The sequence below is a fragment of the Procambarus clarkii genome, chromosome 83 (genome assembly GCF_040958095.1).
Source record: "Procambarus clarkii isolate CNS0578487 chromosome 83, FALCON_Pclarkii_2.0, whole genome shotgun sequence".
NCBI lineage: Eukaryota > Metazoa > Arthropoda > Malacostraca > Decapoda > Cambaridae > Procambarus > Procambarus clarkii.
In genome coordinates this window covers 23,571,998-23,588,761 of record NC_091232.1, presented here as the reverse complement: position 1 = coordinate 23,588,761, position 16,764 = coordinate 23,571,998, and positions in this window count along the sequence as shown.

Sequence of the window (16,764 nt, the reverse complement as noted above, 5' to 3'; positions counted from 1 at the left end):
CAACACTCCCACAACCAGATAACACTCTCTAAGGATGGCTTTACACCGTCAACTGAATTAGAAATGGCAAATGAATTTAATAGCTTCTTTTCATCGCTTGGTGCTAACCTTGCCAGTAAAATCCCACAGACTCAGACACCTATCAACACATATCTCTCAGGCAGCTATCCAAACTCTCTTCTTCTTACACCAGTCAGCCCGACAGATGTTGTGTCCATCATACACGCACTAAAAACCAAAGCTGGGAACATCAGTGAAATCCCATCCATTGTATACAAGAGCGCCTCCCATGCCCTTGCGCCACCTATAGCTCTGCTGTTCAACAAATCCCTTGAGTGTCATACCTTCCCTGATATCCTTAAAAAAGCAAGAGTAACGCCAGTTCATAAAGGAGGTAATCCGGCAGACATAAACAATTATAGACCAATATCAAACCTACCCATACTATCAAAAATGTTTGAAAAAATTATCACCAAGCAGCTCTACTCCTATCTCGTAAAATTCGACATTCTTAGCCCCTGTCAGTTTGGCTTCCACTCCCAAAAGAGTACCAACGATGCAATCATTAGTCTCCTTGATATAATTTACTCAGCCTTTGACAAAAATGAGTTTCCGATTGGACTCTTCATTGACCTGAGAAAGGCCTTTGATACTGTTACTCACAATTACCTCTTACGTAAACTCCATCATTATGGAATCCAGGGCCATGCACTGGACTATATCCAATCCTATCTTTGAAATAGACACCAATGTGTAACCATCAATAATATAACCTCTCCCACTCTACCAATAACCGTTGGAGTCCCATAGGGCAGCATCTTGGGACCTCTCCTATTTCTTATATACATCAATGATCTGCCTAATGACTCTAACATTCTGAAACCAATTTTGTTTGCTGATGATACTACCATCATCTACTCTAACCCCAACCCACATACTCTAAATAATGTTGTTTATAATGAACTATAAAAAGTCCACTTATGGATGTCAACCATCAAACTAACACTTAACATAGAAAAGACCTACTACATCTTATTTGGAAGCAAATCTACAAATGCAATTCAGCTTCAGATAGATAATGTAAACATTAGCAATTAAAATGATGGAAAGTTTCTTGGCCTATTCCTAGACAAGAGTATCAACTTCAGCACCCACATACAACACATAACTAAGAAAGTCTCTAAAACAGTTGGTATACTCTCCAAAATCAGATATTATGTACCTAACATAATTATGCACTAATCTATCCCTATGTTAATTATGGTATCTGTGCATGGGGTTCAACCACTGCAAACCACCTCAAGTCCATCATCACCCAGCAAAAATCTGCTATCAGAATAATAACAAATTCTGCTTTCAGACAACACTCAGGCCCCTTGTTTAACTCCCTAAACATGCTAAACATAATCTCACTCCACAAATTCTCTTGTGTCAATTACATTTACAAAACCCTGTTCTTAAATGCAAATCCTGCTCTGAAACTCTTCCTGGACAGTTGTAATAGGACCCATTATCACCACACCAGAAATAAATATCTTTTTGATATCCCCAGAGTCAAACTTAATCTGTGTAAACACTCTATGCAAATCAAGGGACCCAGTTTATGGAACTCACTCCCTACTGAATTGAAAAGCTGTCAAACTTTTGCGTCATTCAAAAATAAAAATAAAAAGTACCTGATTTCATCTCCATAGTTTTTTACCTTCTGCTTTAAAATTACTCAAGATTGAGATTTAAAGATACTCAAGATCAATTAAAAGATTGCTACTCAATCTCCCAATCCTTATGTACCCAATCTGAACATCTTTACCATTGTGATCATTGCTGTCTTCTTATATGTGCTATCAATCTGCTGTATGGTGTCTATTAACCTTGTTTAAATTACCAATCAAGTTGTCAATGTAATCAATCAGAGCTTTAATATAACAATGTGTTTTACTATACTTACTAATCTCTCTCATCTCATTTTTTTCTTGCCATGTATCTGTTATAATTTTATTAATTCTGCTAAAATTTACCTACTTAAAATTATCTGTTAAATTAAGGACCTGCCCGAAACGCTGCGTGTACTAGTGGCTTTACAATATTGTAAATACTATGCAATGTATTCTCTCAAACCCAATTTATATTCTTGTATATAAATAAATAAATAAAAAATAAATAAATTAATAAATAAATAACAGTAGAAGTCTAAGAAATAAAATAAACGAATTAAATACTCTTGTCTGCACAGAAAAAATAGATATTATTGCACTTACCGAAACGTGGATGAATGTAGAAAATAGAGAACTATTAGCTGAATATCAAATAAATGGATTTAAACTATTTCACACAGATCGATATATTAGACGAGGAGGGGGAGTAGCCATATATGTTAGGGACAATTTGAAATGTAGTCTCAAAGAGGGAATCAAAACTGAGCCACACAGAAACTATTTGGATAGAATTAAACGAAAAAGCAAATAATATTATAATAGGAGTTATATATAGGCCACCAAATTTAGACAGAGTGGAAGTAAAGCATCTATGAGATGAAATATCTAGAGCATCTAGATCTAACAATATTTATGTCATGGGTGACTTTAATTTTAGTGGAATAAACTGGTTGAACAAAACAGGGAATAGTGAAGCAGAAGATTTTCTAGACTTAATTGATGATTGCTTTCTTACGGAACACATTAAAGAACCAACGCGGGAAAAAAATATTTTAGATTTAGTGTTAACTAACAGGGAAACACAAATTAATGACATCGAAATAGGGAGTGAGTTAGGGAACAGTGATCACAAAAAATCAGATTTAGCATAGAATGGAATAGACCTGTAGGAGAAAATTATGTTAAAGGGCCAGATTTTTTAAAAACTTATTTTAGTAGCCTAAGAAATTTTTTTGGTCAAATAGATTGGTAATTCTTGGGCATGGGGGGATGAGCCGGTTTTGGAGCGGGACATGAAGCCAGTGATAGGTGACGTAAAAGGGGATTTCGATGTGGATTCAATATATAACTAATTTAAGAATATTCTAAACAAAGCACAGGAACATAGTACACCATACAAATTGAATAGATCGAATACTAATGACCCAAAATTGATAACGAAGAATTTGAAGAACCTTATTGGTAAAAAGAGAGCGTGGTACAAAAGGATTAAGAATGGGGAAGTCAGTTTAGAACAGGAATTCGTACAACTGGTTAAACATGTAAAAAAGATATAAGGAAAGCAAAAAGAAACTATGAAGTTCGCATAGCAGGGCAAGCAAAGACAAATCCTAAAGAGTTTTTTCAGTTATATCGAACTAAGACAATGGAAAGGATAGGTCCATTAAAAACTAAGACAGGTCAAATTTCAGATAATGACGAGGAGATGAGTAGTATTTTTATTAAATATTTCATATCTGTATTTACTTAAGAGGATCTTAACAATATGCCTTCAGCCGAACAAGTTTATGTGGGTGGGGACGAGGACAGGTTGACAGTTACCAGCGAGGATGTAATTAAACAAATAGTTAAACTCAAATCAAACAAATCTCCAGGGCCGGATGAAGTGTTTGCCAGGGTGCTTAAAGAATGCAAAGAGGAGCTTTCCGAGCCACTGTCTACCATATTTAATAAATCAATAGAGTTAGGCAGAGTGCCTGAGTCATGGAAGGTAGCTAATGTTGTACAAATTTTTAAGAAAGGAGATAGATCACTTGTGTCAAACTATCGGCCAATTAGCCTAACGTCTATTGTGGGAAAGTTACTTGAATCGTTAATTGCAAATACAATTCGTCTTCATCTTGAAAAACATAAATTAATAAATGAGTCGCAACATGGTTTTACAAATAAAAGTTCATGTTTAACAAATTTGCTATTTTTTATTCCAGCATAGTTGAGGCAGTTGATAGTGGTAAGGATTGTGATGTTGTGTACCTTGACTTTAGCAAATCTTTTGATACATAAGAACATAAGAACAAAGGTAACTGCAGAATGCCTATTGGCCCATACGAGGCAGCTCCTATCTATAACCACCCAATCCCACTCATATACTTCTCCAACCCGCGCTTGAAACAATCGAGGGACCCCACCTCCACCACGTTACGCGGCAATTGGTTCCACAAATCAACAACCCTGTTACTGAACCAGTATTTACCCAAGTCTTTCCTAAATCTAAACTTATCCAATTTATATCCATTGTTTCGTGTGGTGTCTTGTATTGATACTTTTAATACCTTATTAATATCTCCTTTGTTATGTCCATTCATCCACTTGTAAACCTCTATCATGTCACCCCTTACTCTTCGCCTTTCGAATGAATGCAGATTAAGCTTTGTTAAGCTTTCTTCATATGAAAAGATTTCTAATGTGGGGAATTAACTTAGTCATCCTACGCTGGACACGTTCAAGTGAATTTATATCCAATCTATAGTAAGGCGACAAAAACTGAACTGCATAATCTAAATGGGGCCTAACCAGAGCAAGATATAGCTGAAGAACCACACCAGGTGTCTTGTTACTAACGCTTCGATTAATAAATCCCAGTGTCCTTTTTACCTTATTACAAACATTCATGCATTGATCCTTTTGTTTTAAATTCTTACTTATCATAACTCCCAGACTCCTTTCGCAATCCGACTTTGCAATCTCAACACCATCTAGCTCGTATCTTGTAACTCTATCATCATTACCTAGCCTCAAAACTTTACATTTATCAGCATTAAACTGCATCTGCCAATCCTTCGACCATTTCAAAACCCTATTTAGATCAACTTGAAGTGATAGTGAGTCTTCTTCCGTGTTATTTTCCCTGCCGATTTTTGTATCATCGGCAAATTTGCAAATGTTGCTACTCAAACCTGAATCTAAATCATTGATATATATTATAAACAACAGAGGTCCCAGGACAGAGCCCTGAGGCACTCCACTTACAACATTTTCCCACTCTGACTTATCCCCATTTATACTAACTCTCAGTTTCCTTTGGAATAGCCATGCCCTAATCCAACTTAATATAGCACCCCCAATACCATGAGCCTCTATCTTTTTAATCAGTCTTTCATGTGGCACTGTATCAAAAGCTTTGCTAAACTCAAGGTACACAACATCGCAATCCTTACCACTATCAATTGCCTCAACTATGCTGGAATAAAAAGATAGCAAATTTGTTAAACATGAACGGTCATTTGTAAAACCATGTTGCGACTCATTTACTAATTTGTGTTTTTCAAGATGAAGACGAATTTTATTTGTAATTATCGATTCAAGTATTTTTCCCACAATAGACGTTTTGCTAATTGGTCGATAGTTTGACGCAAGTGATCTATCTCCTTTCTTAAAAACTGGTATCACATTAGCAACTTTCCATAACTCTGGCACTCTGCCTGACTGTATTGATTTATTAAATATGGTAGACAGTGGCTCGGAAAGCTCCTCTTTGCATTCTTTAAGCACCCTGGCAAACACTTCATCCGGCCCTGGGGATTTGTTTGGTTTGAGTTTAACTATTTGTTCAAATACATCCTCCCTGGTAACTGCTAAACTAGTCAAACTGTTCTCGTCCCCACCCACATAGACTTGTTCGGCTGAAGGCATATTGTTACGTTCCTCTTTAGTAAATACAGATACAAAATATTTATTAAAAATACTACTCATCTCTTCATCATTATCTGTTATTTGACCTGTCTCAGTTTTTAATGGACCTATCCTTTCCCTAATCTTTGTCCAGTATAACTGGGAAAACCCTTTAGGATTTGTTTTTGCTTGCTCTGCTATGCAAACTTCATAGTTTCTTTTTGCTTTCCTTATCTCTTTTTTAACACTTCTAACCAGTTGTACGCAATCCTGTTCTAAAAAGATTTCCCCATTCTTAATCCTTTTGTACCACGCTCTCTTTTTACCTATAAGGTTTTTCAGATCCTTTGTTATCCACTTTGGATCATTCATATTCGATCTATTCAATTTATATGGTATACTGCATTCCTGGGCTTTGGTTAGAATATTTTTAAAAAGGATATATTTTGAATCCACATTGAAAACCCCTTTTACGTCACCTATCTCTGGGTTAACGTCTAGCTCCAAAACCGGCCCACAACCCATACCCAAGACTTTCCAATCTATTTGACCCCAAAAAAAATTTAGGCTATTGAAATCAGCTTTTCGAAAATCAGGCACTTTAACAGAATTTTCTCCTACAGATCTATTCCATTCTATGCTAAATCTGATTACTTTGTGATCACTGTTCCCTAGCTCACTCCCTATTTCTATGTCTTTAATTTGTGTTTCCCTGTTAGTTAACACTAAATCTAAAATATTATTTCCCCGCGTTGGTTCCTTAATGTGTTGCGTAAGAAAGCAATCATCAATTAATTCTAGAAAATCTACTGCTTCATTATTCCCTGTTTTGTTTAACCAGTTAATTCCACTAAAATTAAAGTCACCCATGACATAAACGCTGTTAGATCTAGATGCTCTAGATATTTCATCCAATAGATGCTTTGCTTCCATTCTGTCTAAATATGGTGGCCTATATATAACTCCTATTATAATATTATTTGCTTTTTCGTTTAATTCTATCCAAATAGTTTCTGTTTGTGGCTCAGTTTTGATTCCCTCTTTGAGACTACATTTCAAATTGTCCCTTGCAAATATGGCTACTCCCCCTCCTCTCTATTTGTGTGAAATAGTTTAAATCCATTTATTTGATATTCAGCTAATAGTTCTCTATTTTCTACATTCATCCACGTTTCGGTAAGTGCAATAATATCTATTTTTTCTGTGCAGACAAGAGCATTTAAATCGTTTATTTTATTTCTTAGATTTCTAGTGTTTGTGTAATATACCCTAAGTGAATTGTTATTTTAGGCCCTTCTCTTTTTTTGATCATTTTGCCAATTGTTTTCTCCCACAAACACATACCTTTATTACCTCCTTCCTCCAAATCGATTCCCATACCACTATCTACTAACAGTTTAAACCCAAACAAACGCCTCTAACCACTGGTTCCAACGAGTTCGCAACAACAACAACCCCAGCCCTCGATAGATGCACCCCATCGCGAGCATACATTTCATTTCTTCCATAGAAGTGTTCCCAGTTGTCTATGAAAGATATTGCATTTGATTTGCAATATCTTTACAGCCGGTAATTGACACCAAGTGCCCACGACATCCATTCATTTCCCACTCCCCTTCTTGGAAGAATGCCACATATGATCGGGATTCCTCCTTTGCTTCTAACTAATTCAAATGCTGTTTTATACCTCTGAATCAGTTCCTCACTCCTAACTCGACCAACATCATTTCCTCCCGCGCTAATGCAAATAACAGGATTGTTCTCATTTCCAGCCATAATATTATTCATATTGTTTATAATATCACCAATACCAGCTCCGGGATAGCAAACCCTTAACCTGTTCCCCCTATCTCTAGCACAAAACGTTCTATCCAAATACCTTATCTGGCGCGCGACGAGATCTGGGTAAATCACCGAGGAGCCGAACTTGACAATCGCCGGCCTCCCAGCAAGCAACGGCACCCCACACACAGACTCCACAGGGACAAGTAGCATATGAAGTAACACCACCTCTACTGCGTGGTAAGAAGCATTCCCGGAAAACTCCAGGTCAATTGAGGCCTGCCTAGTGACAGGGTCCCCCCCCCACCCATGAATGCAGACCGTCACGGCCCCAGGGGGACCCCGAAGGAGATACACGAGACGCAAGCAACGTCAGCAGCGACACCCAGCTCCACACACCACGCCGGGTTGACAACAACTGCAGGAGCCGGACGAAAACAAACGTACCTCATGGCAGCCCAGATTTTATTTTTTAGAGCGCACTCCCCTCTAAGGTCGACGGCTCAGTGGTAGGGATTTCAAACGTTAGAGGTCTCGGCGTTTGCTCGCGCCTTCATAATTTTTCTATGGTCTCTAGAGTAGGGAATGAGCTGCTTACTACACTCAACGTGTAAAGTAAGCAGTCCCTTCCTCAGAAGGTCCATCTAGACTTTTAGCTTAAAGTTGACGGATTTACTAGAATTTGTTATGAAAGAACTCACATCTACATCCAGGCAAGCACCGTACGTCAAGGTAACGAATATAATACAACACAAGAACTGATGCAAATAATACAACACTAGATCTGTTACATATGTTAGTGACACACAATAGCATACACGTGGCCACCATGGTACTAGGGACACACAGTAACAGGACACGTGGCCACCATGGTACTAGGGACACACAGTAGCAGGACACGTGGCCACCATGGTACTAGGGACACACAGTAACAGGACACGTGGCCACCATGGTACTAGGGACACACAGTAGCAGGACACGTGGCCACCATGGTACTAGGGACACACAGTAACAGGACACGTGGCCACCATGGTACTAGTGACACACAGTAGCAGGACACGTGGCCACCATGGTACTAGTGACACACAGTAGCAGGACACGTGGCCACCATGGTACTAGTGACACACAGTAGCAGGACACGTGGCCACCATGGTACTAGTGACACACAGTAGCAGGACACGTGGCCACCATGGTACTAGTGACACACAGTAACAGGACACGTGGCCACCATGGTACTAGGGACACACAGTAACAGGACACGTGGCCACCATGGTACTAGGGACACACAGTAGCAGGACACGTGGCCACCATGGTACTAGGGACACACAGTAACAGGACACGTGGCCACCATGGTACTAGTGACACACACTAGCAGGACACGTGGCCACCATGGTACTAGTGACACACAGTAGCAGGACACGTGACCACCATGGTACTAGTGACACACAGTAGCAGGACACGTGGCCACCATGGTACTAGTGACACACAGTAACAGGACACGTGGCCACCATGGTACTAGTGACACACAGTAGCAGGACACGTGGCCACCATGGTACTAGTGACACACAGTAGCAGGACACGTGGCCACCATGGTACTAGTGACACACAGTAGCAGGACACGTGGCCACCATGGTACTAGTGACACACAGTAGCAGGACACGTGGCCACCATGGTACTATAGTGACACACAGTAGCAGGACACGTGGCCACCATGGTACTAGTGACACACAGTAGCAGGACACGTGGCCACCATGGTACTAGTGACACACAGTAACAGGACACGTGGCCACCATGGTACTAGGGACACACAGTAACAGGACACGTGGCCACCATGGTACTAGGGACACACAGTAGCAGGACACGTGGCCACCATGGTACTAGTGACACACAGTAACAGGACACGTGGCCACCATGGTACTAGTGACACACAGTAGCAGGACACGTGGCCACCATGGTACTAGTGACACACAGTAGCAGGACACGTGGCCACCATGGTACTAGTGACACACAGTAGCAGGACACGTGGCCACCATGGTACTAGTGACACACAGTAACAGGACACGTGGCCACCATGGTACTAGTGACACACAGTAGCAGGACACGTGGCCACCATGGTACTAGTGACACACAGTAACAGGACACGTGGCCACCATGGTACTAGTGACACACAGTAACAGGACACGTGGCCACCATGGTACTAGTGACACACAGTAACAGGACACGTGGCCACCATGGTACTAGTGACACACAGTAGCAGGACACGTGGCCACCATGGTACTAGTGACACACAGTAGCAGGACACGTGGCCACCATGGTACTAGTGACACACAGTAGCAGGACACGTGGCCACCATGGTACTAGTGACACACAGTAGCAGGACACGTGGCCACCATGGTACTAGTGACACACAGTAGCAGGACACGTGGCCACCATGGTACTAGTGACACACAGTAGCAGGACACGTGACCACCATGGTACTAGTGACACACAGCAGCAGGACACGTGGCCACCATGGTACTAGTGACACACAGTAGCAGGACACGTGGCCACCATGGTACTAGTGACACAAAGTAGCCGGACACGTGGCCACCATGGTACTAGTGACACACAGTAGCAGGACACGTGGCCACCATGGTACTAGTGACACACAGTAGCAGGACACGTGGCCACCATGGTACTAGTGACACACAGTAGCAGGACACGTGGCCACCATGGTACAACGCAACATACCAGTTGCGTTGCTTCTGGGAGTATGGGTTCGAGTCACTTCTGGGGTGTGAGTTTTCAGTTGCATATGTCCTGGGGACCATTCAGGCTTGTTCGCATTTGTGTTCCTCACGTGTGCCCCAAAGAATGAGGTGATTTGGTAAAATGCTATGCCCAAGATAACTATCCGAGTGCCGGCGGTGGGGTGGTTCATATAGCCTCGGCTATCACCTCATTTTGTCCGGTCGTGATGGTCAAGTGGATTAAGGCGTCTTGTACATACCAGTTGCGTTGCTTCTGGGAGTATGGGTTCGAGTCACTTCTGGGGTGTGAGTTTTCAGTTGCATATGTCCTGGGGACCATTCAGGCTTGTTCGCATTTGTGTTCCTCACGTGTGCCCCAAAGAATGAGGTGATTTGGTAAAATGCTATGCCCAAGATAACTATCCGAGTGCCGGCGGTGGGGTGGTTCATATAGCCTCGGCTATCACCTCATTTTGTCCGGTCGTGATGGTCAAGTGGATTAAGGCGTCTTGTACATACCAGTTGCGTTGCTTCTGGGAGTATGGGTTCGAGTCACTTCTGGGGTGTGAGTTTTCAGTTGCATATGTCCTGGGGACCATTCAGGCTTGTTCGCATTTGTGTTCCTCACGTGTGCCCCAAAGAATGAGGTGATTTGGTAAAATGCTATGCCCAAGATAACTATCCGAGTGCCGGCGGTGGGGTGGTTCATATAGCCTCGGCTATCACCTCATTTTGTCCGGTCGTGATGGTCAAGTGGATTAAGGCGTCTTGTACATACCAGTTGCGTTGCTTCTGGGAGTATGGGTTCGAGTCACTTCTGGGGTGTGAGTTTTCAGTTGCATATGTCCTGGGGACCATTCAGGCTTGTTCGCATTTGTGTTCCTCACGTGTGCCCCAAAGAATGAGGTGATTTGGTAAAATGCTATGCCCAAGATAACTATCCGAGTGCCGGCGGTGGGGTGGTTCATATAGCCTCGGCTATCACCTCATTTTGTCCGGTCGTGATGGTCAAGTGGATTAAGGCGTCTTGTACATACCAGTTGCGTTGCTTCTGGGAGTATGGGTTCGAGTCACTTCTGGGGTGTGAGTTTTCAGTTGCATATGTCCTGGGGACCATTCAGGCTTGTTCGCATTTTTGTTCCTCACGTGTGCCCCAAAGAATGAGGTGATTTGGTAAAATGCTATGCCCAAGATAACTATCCGAGTGCCGGCGGTGGGGTGGTTCATATAGCCTCGGCTATCACCTCATTTTGTCCGGTCGTGATGGTCAAGTGGATTAAGGCGTCTTGTACATACCAGTTGCGTTGCTTCTGGGAGTATGGGTTCGAGTCACTTCTGGGGTGTGAGTTTTCAGTTATATATATATATATATATATATATATATATGTCGTACCTAGTAGCCAGAACTCACTTCTCAGCCTACTATTCAAGGCCCGATTTGCCTAATAAGCCAAGTTTTCCTGAATTAATATATTTACTATATTTTTTTTCTTATGACATGATAAAGCAACCCTTTTCTCTATGTATGAGGTCAATTTTTTTTTATTGGAGTTAAAAGTAACGTAGATATATGACCGAACCTAACCAACCCTACCTAACCTAACCTAACCTATATTTATAGGTAAGGTTAGGTTAGGTAGCCAAAAAAAGCTAGGTTAGGTTAGGTTAGGTTGGTTAGGTAGACGAAAAAACATTAATTCATGAAAACTTGGCTTATTAGGCAAATCGGGCCTTGAATAGTAGGCTGAGAAGTGCGTTCTGGCTATTAGGTACGACATATATATATATATATATATATATATATATATATATATATATATATATATATATATATATATATATATATATATATATATATATATATATATATATATATATATATATATATATATATATATATATAATGTCGTTCCTAGTAGCCAGAATGCACTTCTCGGCCTACTATGCAAGGCCCGATTTGCCTAATAAGCCAAATTTTCATGAATTAATTGTTTTTCGACTACCTAACCTAACTTAACTTTTTCGGCTACCTAACCTAACCTAACCTATAAAGATAGGTTAGGTTACGTTAGGTAGGGTTGGTTAGGTTCGGTCATATATCTACGTTAATTTTAACTCCAATAAAAAAAAATTGACCTCATACATAATGAAATGGGTAGCTTTATCATTTCATAAGAAAAAAATAGAGAAAATATATTAATTCAGAAAAACTTGGCTTATTAGGCCAATCGGGCCTTGCATAGTAGGCCAAGTACTGTGTTCTGGCTGCTAGGTACAACATATATATATTTATAATTAGATTAACTGGAGAACGTTCGCCGCTCTCCTCTCACCACCTCTGGCAACTCTGACAACTGGGCAAATTCAAAGGGGCACTCGGACCCTCTCATGGTGGTGGGTTGGGGGGAGAGCTCCGTTGACGTAGACCTCTCGTCCACCAACTCTGCCACACACGTTCCCACGCTGTCTTCTCCAGGTTGTAGAAAATACTGTACAGGCTTACAGCCTAACCTACTACTAACATGATAATAATAAACACTAATATAATATATACTTGGCCTATCTAGCCTAGTCATCAAAGGGGTAATGGGAGGGAAATAATGATCTACCCTTAAACATTCCTGTCCATCGACGTTCTGTTCTCCGATGGTAGAAGGTATACGGTTCCCAGGACGCTCCTCGGCGTTCCGATTGTGTGTTACATGTCCTCAGGCGTGGTGGAGAATTGCGTCATCTCCATTCCTATTACCTGGATTCAGATCTTCCACGCTGGTTCAACCAGTGATCACTGAGCACGTCGCTTTCCACACTCCTTCACCAAGACACTTTCTCATGGATCCAGACACGATGCTTCCACTCCGGAACTTCAGTAGATGTGAGCTGGTCAGAGCAGCGCTGCACGTCGTACTGGGGTGGGACCCGCAGGGTGTCAGACTTGCCCACCCAGCGTCGCCACTCACCTCTGCCGCAGAGTAACAGCCACAAGTACTCTGCCTTCTTTCGCCCACTAAACTCGGCTTCTTCGTTCTCCGCGGGAGTACACTAGTCCTCTCCGATGATGGTAAACTGCATTAGGCTGCTCAAATCCACTGAGCGAGGTTCCTAAAACCTCCATGCTCGAGAGCTCACTGACACAATTCCTCTCGCGTCGAAGGTCCGTAATTCTCTGCTGGTGCAGTGACCTGCAGGTCCTGAGCCAGGCCTCCCGGTGATGTCACAGCGGGCTCTGATTGGTCAGCACGTCACGTGACCTCGGCCAGCCAATCGCCAGCCTGCTGGCGTCCTCACGTCCTAGCGCCAACCCGAAAGAGACGTCGCCATTTTGTATGTATTAGGGGGCGTTAGCCCCCCTCACCTGCAAAACTCAATAATGACAATTTCTCCATAAATTTGTAAGCTATCCAGTAGCCTCCTATATCAAATGATTCCCTTCACCTCAGGAATCCTGCAAGGAAAGAAGATATGACTCTTAACACTGGTTAAGTACTTTACGTTAATCACAAACACTTGTCTCTCTTAGATAACAACATGATGGTACTCTACGTTATTCATCAACACTTGTCTCTCTTAACACAAGTCCACTTGTTAACAATAGCTCAAAGTCTCTTAAAATACATCACACTTGACTCCTTCAAGTATTCAGTGAGTAATTCCAACACCTAGACACCTAGGCACTGGGGAGAAATAGGAAAGGACACCTTAACAACAAGTTATAATATTGATGAGCTAGTTACAAAATTCAATATGCGTCGTCACATCATCAATGAGTTCGAGATCGACCAAAAGTACAGTTTCTAAATTAAGGAACTGACATATGTGGAGAGCTAGTGTCATAATTTATATGTTTGTCCTGCACACCGCCCCCATACAGTGGGCAGTTGTGAATAAGTTACAATCACTTAGTTACTACCTACAGTTTGCAAAGAGGATAATTGGCTAAAATTTCTAGTAGCAGATAATTTTAAATGAAATATTTGCACATGTTTGCAACATTCCAGAGATTTTTTTTACATTTCATAAAGACAGCAGTCAGTATGAATTGGCCTGTGGATCATTGGGTTGCTATCATACAGGGACAGTTTAAAGGGAAAGCCCAAGAAGTGTTTGCATCTTCTTATGACTTTAAATTTGTACAGCAGATCATCTTAAATGCTTACCAGCAGATTCCAGCGGCCTAGATTCAAGATTCTAGAAAAAAATCGAGGTTTAAATAGGGCACACGATCAAAGTATTTCTGATTTTAAAAAGTTAAAATTAATCACTTTGATTGATGGGTAAAATCGCTTTCAATTACAAATTTAGAGACTTTAAGAAACCTCATTGTGACGGAGGAGAGCTTAGGTTGTCTACCAGATAAATTAGCCCCGTTTATAGCTGAACATAAACAGACCACTAACATTATTCCACTAGCAAAGCCAGCAGACGAATATGAGTTACTCACTAAGGTGCCTTACCGAGCACAGTCTAATACTTATAATTCTATGACATTATCATATTCCTAAATCTCATGTTTTCCAGACCAGACCAGCTAACCCACTTACTCACATGAATTCTTCTCATGTAATGCCAAAGACTGAGAAAAATAAGGCAGGGTTGTTGCACTCTAATAGTGTAGTGTCTAAACTTGCAGTTGGTTCAGCTGTTTCGACCACTTGCAGATATTGCAAACATTGCAAGATAAGAGGTCATGAAGTTAATTCATGTGTTATTCTGCACCCTGAGTTGAGACCTACCGGTCTGATATTGAGACAGTGATTGCAAGAACTAATTATAATGTTGTTCCACTGAAGCCACATTGGATGACTGATTTTTAAGCTATACCTGTTTCCAGGGTGAAGAACTGTGTAAGAGAAGTAAATGGAAGCCAGCTGTTATGGTGAGAGGTACTGGTCCTTTCCAGACTCTCATATTAAACAGTGTACTCTTTAATGTTGAGATGAGAGACATTGGTGAATATGTAGTTGTTTAGAGTATTGCAAGTTGAGTATTGTAGTTATTGCAGAGTATTGAATGGCATAAGGAATATTATTGATTTTTCATGATAAATATCAGGCTCAAGTATTATTGATTCGTAACAATACCACACAGATAAACACGTATACACCATCAGTTGACTCCTGTGGGCACCGACCTGTGAGATTTATATTTATTTAATTTATATGAATTTATATTTACGTTAATTTATATACTTCGATAGCAATTTGTATAATGATAAGTGGACTGTATTTCTGCAATAATCTCTTAATCTCACAAATCGATCCTCTACACATTAGGGGGGTTTATATTAATTGAATATATATGCAGCCAATCAAACTACAGTAATAGACTACATACATTGAAGAGGTTCCTTATCTTATAGTACAGCAGGTTAGTCCACCAGGTATAACTAGGGTGTAGAAACCAAATTATCCTCTTTGAGGTAGCTTCCATCACCCAGTAACTGATGCACAAAGCCTTGCTTCCACGTCTTGACCTGTCAAAAGGGCGCTAACTGTGAAGCCAGGTTCTATATATGACAAGCTATATCAGAGAAAACACTATACATGGAACAATAAAGACCTGGCTTAATTACCTTTAGTTTGAGGCGATTTCGTGATCTAACCGGACCACCCTATATCCTGACATTAATGGCCATAAATGAATGATAAACGGGTTTCGGATAGACACTTAACTTGAATTTGTAGACAGCGTGTTGATAATGGTACACCTTTGGTTTCCATAACACTACGTCCAAGTAAAATTAAAAGGAGCCGAATTTGCTCCCGTGTGAGCCTCTGGTCTCAGTATAAACAACAATGGCTGCCCTCCTTCCCCACTGACGCCTGGCCTACATTGTCCAAATGTCAGAAAGTGATAGAAGGGTCACATTTACTCTACTTTAATATTGATAATTAAGTTAATTTATATAAGATGTTTTTATGATGGTAAAGTCCAAAGACTAATGTATTTAAGAATAATTCCCACCATAATAGATGGTGAATTATAATAGTATGTGGTGATGATATCCCGTTTTCTTTAGACGGTAATTCCACTACAAGTTACGTTTTCTATGGGTAACTTGTTTATACAATACAGCTATTATCTGTATGATTATTAAATGGTGTTGGATTTTCCGACATAATTCCCCAGGGGCTGCTCACGGGTCGAAGTCCTCTTTAGAACAGATGAACACCGATACTCCTCCTTCGAATTATTTGATTAATTTGATGTTAGTAGTTAGTAATCACACATTTGTGCGTCTGTTCGTACAGGACGGATGTCCCGTACTAGAGTTGCAGGGGTTAGAAGTCTAATGCGATTTCATTTCCCTGTCATCTCTTGAAAGGCTAATATTCAAGCCTAATTACATATTATTTAACCCAGAAGACTGAATGTGATCAAGTACTACAGTCAAGTATGATTCAGGGACTGCAGTGAGATCAGTGACATTAGATATAACTTGAAGTTTCTTCAGGTAACTGGTCACTGATATATAAACACTGAGGCCCATGGAATACATCTTGATTAAATAATAAATGTATCAAATCAGTCATCAGATTTATTAGGGTTTAATTTAGTTAATTGATTCAGAAGATTGAATAGCTCATCATTAAAGTAAAGTATGGTTCTGAGACAGCAGTGGGTTCAGTGACATTGGTCGCAGTGACTTGTAGCTGTTTTAGGCTACTGTTCACTGATTTGCCACTGAGGCCTCATGAACTCATCTT